Consider the following 7,240-nt stretch of genomic DNA (forward strand, 5'->3'; position numbering starts at 1 on the left):
AAAAAAAAAAAACGCGAAAATCCGAAAATCCTAGGATAAGAGAGGTTGGAATCTTTAGAATTTCCAACCCACTTGTTTGTTTTTGAGGGATTTTGTAAGTAAATGAGTCTAATTCTACCAACTGGGAGAGAATAAAGCTGTCTACTTATAGGACATGCAATTTTATTCTTCCTGTTAGCCCCGATATTTACAATTCTACAACAGTAGGTTTATACTGTATTTCTATGTATGATTTTCAGTATTTTATTCTGAATTTCTTTTAACTCAACACTTACTAGATATCTAATATCCTCTTATTTCCAGTTAAGTCCTCCACAGATGAGAGAAATGGTAAAAAGTTCAAAACCATTCAAAAGAAAAAATTGAACTAGTTGAGAAATAAGTCCAAACTTCAAAAGCAAAATGATAAACATGTAAAACAAAGGATTTTGGTGTATTTGTCTTGACAAAGAAAAGGGGCGTTTTATATTTTTCTAGTAAAAAAGAAAAGTAGTCACCTTAAATTTGTGAAGGGAAATTCCGGTTAGACTTCTAAAGAAAATGATCTTATGTGTTTGAAAGGCAGTCTGTGTGCGGTCTATGGGGGGAACTGAAAGTCAGTAGATACTCATCTTGGGGAGGGAGGAGGCAGGCCTCCAAAATGGAAAAATGCAGTTAATGATTTCTGAAGATCAGTTCCTGCCAGGCCTACGGACTGGCAATTCGCCCAACACTTAGTAAATAACCCTTAGTTAGTGGAGGGTGGCCTAGTGCTTGAAAAGGATATGCACGTCTCTCATGGTCCCTGCTCATCAGTTCACACAGACCTCAAGAACCTTTGGTGCTGAATTAATGCCAAGCGTCTCACTGAAGTGACACAACCCCTCTTCCATTAGAGGCAGGTTAGGAGAGGCACCATTTTATTTTTTTTTAGCAACCAGGTTTAAAAACAAAGAAAAATTGCCCACGCTCATCCCAAAACTTTCCGATAGCTTGTCAAAATAAGGGACAGTGGAAGCATACAACATAACAAAATGCAAACACCAAACCTAGTCCTTCGAAGAAACTCCTCAGCGTTCCCTACGTGGTTCAATCACGCTGCTCATTAAACAAGTCATTTTAATACTCACTGTCAGCCGAATCTTCCAGGTGCCAGGATTTCCTTTTGAAGAGAGAAGTTACGCTATGGGCCAGCTCCTCAGAGAGGTAAACATATGGAAACAAGGACAGGCTTTTCTGGTGCTTAGGATCTGGCACCTTCTAAATTTAGAGCTCTCCCTCTCTCTCTCTCTCTCTCTCTCTCTTATTTTTTGGTTTAAAATATTTTTAAAATTTATTTTAATTTTTCAGTTTGCACAGAAACAAGGTGCTGTGAAACACACCTCAAGTGTCTTTTAAAAATTAAAACAGGATTGATTTGTAGTGTCAGTGATTCCTGCTAATCAAAATCACTGACAATTTTTCAGGAGGGAAGAGAGAGCACTGCTTCCTTTTTCTGTTTTGATGTAAATCTGAATATTTTCCTACAGATAATCCTCTTGCATTTTTTAAAGGAGAGAAACAAGGAATAAAATTCTCGGAAAATAAATGTTTATTTGGACCCACAGATTCCTCGGGCTGGGCCTAGATGGACGAGCAGCGCTCCAGATCCCTCTGCTGGCCCAGCTCAGGAGGCGCTTCCTCTGGAAGTGCAGGTCCAGAGTCCTCAGGCTCTTAAGTTAAAACTTGCAGGGAGAATGTTCTGTTCACTCTGTTCCTCTACCAAGGACCAGCACTAGCACGCAGGGAGTGGTTAAGTGCGGACACCACTTAGGACAAGAAAAACAAGCATCTGCCCAAAGGAGGATTCCTCTAAGTTGTCTATCTACTCTGAAACCAATGCATAGTTCAATTCATGTGCCACTTTCTGACTGGTTTTTTTTCTTGCCATTGTATTTTAAAAATCAGAAGTGACTTCTAATATATGCGGATCTTTTTGTCTTTAAATTCAAGGATTTCTTAAGCAGAGAAACAAAAAGAGACAGAGGGATTTAACAAAGCAGTAAGAATCCCAGAAACTTGCCTTCTAGCAACAAAAAGTCACATAAGTACAGTTTTGTGAGCAGTAGATTTGACGCTTTGAAACTGGTGAATCATGTTATGGCATCTTAGTGTTCTTTTTTCTATGAAAACAAAATTGTTCTATAGTGGTTTTAAAAGGTATCTGTACTTTAGTTTTAAACACATTCAAGAAAGCACCATCCTCTTCAAATTGTTATCATGAGGACCTTTATATAAACCCATGAATTAACACCAGAAAAGGATGGTGTTCTTTTCTAATGCTAATCACCATGATATTTTTAATGTCCAAAAAAAAAGATGATATTGGATAAAGGAAAAAACTCATGAGGTCAGTTGATTCAAATAGGTTAAGGCAAATAATATATAAACAGTGATTAGCGGGTCTCAAACTATAACATTAAACCAAAAAGTAAATAAAGACCCAGAGCAAAAAAAAAAAAAAGAGAGAGAGAGAGAGAGACCCAGAGCAAATAATGAGAGACTGAGACGGAGACACACAGAGAAAGAGAAATAGAAGAGAAAAGAAGAAAATGAGAAATGACAAAGAAAATCAGTATTTCATATATTTCATATAGCTAATGGGACCCTCAAATTTTTCAAAAGTGGTAATTAATGATTTTTTTTTTAAGATATACATCTTAATACATAATGTGACAATAGAGGGACATCATTCTGGAATAACTGAAATTATTTCTATACCAATCCACCACACACCAGTTTGAGAATCTTCCAATATGAGAAACACACAGGAGAGGCAAAACTATGAACAAGCTATCTTTCTCATCACATCAATTCCAGCCCATACACAGATCTGATAACTTTTGTTTTAGATATTTAAGGTGAATAAATATTTCAATTACTAGAGCTCTATTATTATTACAGTGATTTCAACTTTTTCATAATTTCATAATTTTTCATAATGCTTGAGTATTTTTATTTTTATTATTAAAAAAATTTTTATTTAAATTCAATTTAGTTAACATACGGTGTATTATTAGTCTCAGAGGTAGAATTTAGTGATTCATCAGTTGCATATAACACCCAGTGCTCATTACTATCACGTGCCCTCCTTCATGCCCATCACCCAGTTACCCCATCCCCCCACCCACCTCCCCTCCAGCAACCCTCAGTTTGTTCCCTATAGTTAAGAGTCTCTTATGGTTTGTCTCCCTCTCTGTTTTTGTCTTATTTTAATTTTCCTTCCCTTCCCCTATGATCCTCTGTTTTGTTTCTTAAATTCCACATATGAGTGAAATCATATGGTATTTGGCTGGAGTATTTTTAATTAAGACTTTTTCTCTTAAAAAAGTGCATATGGCAATTTTAAGTTAAACGGAGTTAAAATTCATTTTATTTTGAGGATTCTGTTGCTGGAGAAATTAAGGACATGAGGTCCACTTCCAAACTTATTGATAATCAAAAGCATGTGGAGGTGCTTTTAAAAATCCAGACACCCATGCACCACTTTATATCTACTGAATCAGAATCCATGGGGGAGAGTCCCTGGAATCTTGTACTTATTTACTATTATGCCTCTGGGTTTGGAATTGAGTTTAAATGATTTGAATAAAAAAACCATCCAACATCTGGGCAGTTCCCTGCAGCCATGAACACCAGATGAACCGAGGCCACACTATGTATGGTCTATAAGCACCAGGCACAAATGTGTTCTCCCAAGGTGCAAGCAAACAGAATATTGTCAAGTTTCTTTCTAGGTAAGTAAATCACAAATTTGTAATTTAATATGCTCTATCTTATTCCTATTATACAGAGTGATGCATTTAAATTACTAGCCTTTACTTTTCATTTATTTATTTATTTATTTATTTATTTATTTATTTATTTATTTTACTTTGGCTGTTAGAAAAATAAATCTATAGTGTTTATTGGCGTCAAAGCTGTAACACAAAAGAGCAACGTTGCCATCTAGTGGTCAACTGGGGACATTAAAGAAGCAGGGTGCCTTGTGAAATGCCATGTTGCAGGAAATGAACCCTCAGGACCGTGAACAAATTTCAAGAGCACAGACTTCAGGACTAAGAGAACTCCTCCAAACTATGGATTCTACCCCCAGGCTCCCTGAACCCCTGTGTCAGCTTCTACTCCTAGAATCACAAGTAATGGTCAATTGACAGCAGAGCTGTTTCATTTGGCTTTTGGGTTTTTTGGGTTTTTTTTATAAGATTTACTTATTTATTTTAGAGAGACAGCGAGGGCGCACGCGACACGGGGGGGGGGGGGGAGGGAGAGAATCTTCAAGCAGACTCCCTGCAGAGCGCAGAGCCCCATGTGGGGCTCAATCTTACCACCAGTGAGATTATGACCTGAGCCCAAACCAAGAGTCAAACCAAGAGTCTCGGATGCTCAACTGATTGAGCCACCCAGGCGCCCCCATTTGGCTCTTTAAAAATAACATTGTAAACTTGCTCAGGTTGGTGTCTTTGTGTAGGTTCGAAGGTGAATTTTAATATTGGGAGTTTCTCAAACCATCAGGGATACCATCCTTCACAACCATGGCAAGTTTTTCCTCCAATTGCTCAGGCTGCCTGAACCCATGGCCATTCCCCACCTCTGACAGCTTAGGGAAGCTCACACTGTTCCTGAGGTATCTCCTCTAGAAGCCTTCCTTGCCTGAGCCCTCCCACATTCAAAGCATGCAGTCATGGGAAGGAGTTGGTTTCCCAGGTCACGTGGATGAGGGCACCTTCCATGTCCACAGGTGCGTGTACATGTTCAAGGAAGTGAGCACACATACGATCACAAAGGAGGAAATGGACATCATTCAAAGAAAAAACACTATGTGGCAATTTTAGTTATTTTCATTTTAAATATCTGGTTTGATCTAAGTGATCTCAATTAGATCATAGTATTTCTTAAAGTTTAATGTAACTCTAACTTAATTTTTTTTATTTCTGAGAGCTACAAGACTGTTTGGGGACAGCCATTGTATGTCTTTAAAAGGTGAAGGGCATAACACTGTCTTTCAAAGAGCGATAAAATAGTCTGTCTTATACACTGAAATAGGGTCTCCTAGGGAAGGATAGATGGGACTATTCTATAGTAGAGTTCCCTAGTGAGTTTCTTAGAGGGACATCCGGGTTACTTCTGAGAGTCACCTGTTCTTTGTTATTTTTTCATTTAACAGCACACACATCTATCTTTATTTGGCTAAAAGGCATTCTCACTCAAGATTTCCTTCTTCCTGATTGATTTAGGCATACAGACTCTTTGTTATCCAGTCCTTTGAAAATGAAGAGGTGCCTGACCAGTAGGGACAGAACGACAAGCTCATTCCAATATGTGCACACACAGGAAGACATGCCTAGAGAGAATATGTAAAGATAACCCAGAGAAAGGTGGTAGAGAACACTAGGTTAATAGCAGTCTTCCAGATGATATTACAAACTCCTGGCCAGTGAGGCCTTAGATATGGAGTTTGTTGAGTAATTACATTAAAGAGAGAGAGAGAGATTATTATGTGTCAGATACTCTTCTTTGCTCTTTAGATAAATAAACTCCTTTTATCCTCAGAACAACCTAGAAGGTAGGTGCTTCAATTATCCCCATTGAGGAAATTAAGGCATAGGAGGATTCAGTGACACGTCCAAGGTCACACGGCCAGCAATCATAGGAATGTAATTTGATTCCAGGCAATCCATCTCCAGAGTCCACACTTCTAACTGCCATACAAAACCACCTTCGTCTATGGAACCTCAGCCCTTCTCAAAGAATTACAATTCAATAAAACTCAAGCAAAATTATATGTAACAATAAATTTTCCCGGATTATTTTAAAGGCTTTGGTGGATCAAGAGTCCTCTGGCTCCTCATCGAGCATGCTAGTCCTCATCACAAAGTATAAGCCAGATGAATCACAACAACATTAGGCTGTGTGTGGACCAAGCTCATAACCAGCAGATGACATCCGTGATCAAAAATCAATCCACTCCAAACATTAGAAACTGTATTTTAAAGTTCCTTTCTTGTATCGATTTATTGCACTGCCTTTTTGCCACTCTCAAAATTATGACATTGCAGCAGGAGAAAAAACCTGGCTTCTTTGGGCTTTTGGTAGTTTGGCCTTCAAATATATAAATACATACACATATATGCTTATTCTGTAAATGCTTATTGAGCACCTACTACATGCAAGGCATTTCCTTGATGCTGCTGGGGATGGGAAGTCACTGCAATCAAGATGCTCACAGACAGTCGGGGAGATTAAAAAAAGATGTAAAAATAACTGTGACTGGGGCACCTGGGTGGCTCAGTCGGTTAAGCATCTGCCTTCTGCTCAGGTCATGATCCGGGAGTCTCAGGACTGAGCCCCGCATTAGACTCCCTGCTTAGTAGAGAGACTGCTTCTCCCCTCTACACCTCAGCTCACTTGTGCTCTCTCGCGCGCGCACGTTCACTCGCTCACTCTCGCTCTCTCTCAAATAAAGAAATAAAATCTTTATTAAAAAAACTAACTGTGATCTTACAATGACATAGTGATTCTTTCTAAAGGAGAGGCACAGAGCCATGGATCTTGTGAATCCCGTAATTCTCTGTGGACCAGAACTAGTCCTCAACTTGACCACAATGGATAAAGAGCATTTTTGGAACACATAATTCACTGACTCACAAAAAACACACTAGATCTTAGTTTAAAATTCACCAAGCAACCACAGTACTATAGAGAGGCACAAAGAATGCAACCAGAGAATGCAATTATGTGGAGGAAGCAAGAGCAAGAAGAATCACCCAAGAACAACAACTAAAACATGCTTATTAGCTCTTCCATTAAGCCATGGCTTTGACATCACTCCAGTAACACAAGGGGTTTTATATCATATTCAGAAGAAGGTTAAAGTTTCTCCTGACTTCATTCTGATCTACAGTATCTCATAAAAATTATCTAGAGTGCCCCTTAGTTTTTCACTCAGTCCTGAACAAACCACATGTTCCCCCTCACCAGAGCGGTTACTAAAGACTGCTAGTCACCCCAGCCCCTCTCTCCACCTACTCTTTGTCCCAGGCTATTCTCACCCCTGATTTGTAACTGCTAGTTGCTCCTATGGCAGTTGGGGGTCCCATAAAGATTACTCAGATTAGGTTAGGTTAAAAGATGCACGAGACCTCAAGAAGCATGCTCTCATAAGGCTTAAAATAAAGGCAAAAGCTATGGTGCACCGGGGGGGGGGGGGGGGGGGGGGGGG

The sequence above is a fragment of the Phoca vitulina genome, unplaced genomic scaffold, assembly GCF_004348235.1.
Source record: "Phoca vitulina isolate PV1807 unplaced genomic scaffold, GSC_HSeal_1.0 scaffold14, whole genome shotgun sequence".
In the NCBI taxonomy this organism is placed as follows: domain Eukaryota; kingdom Metazoa; phylum Chordata; class Mammalia; order Carnivora; family Phocidae; genus Phoca; species Phoca vitulina.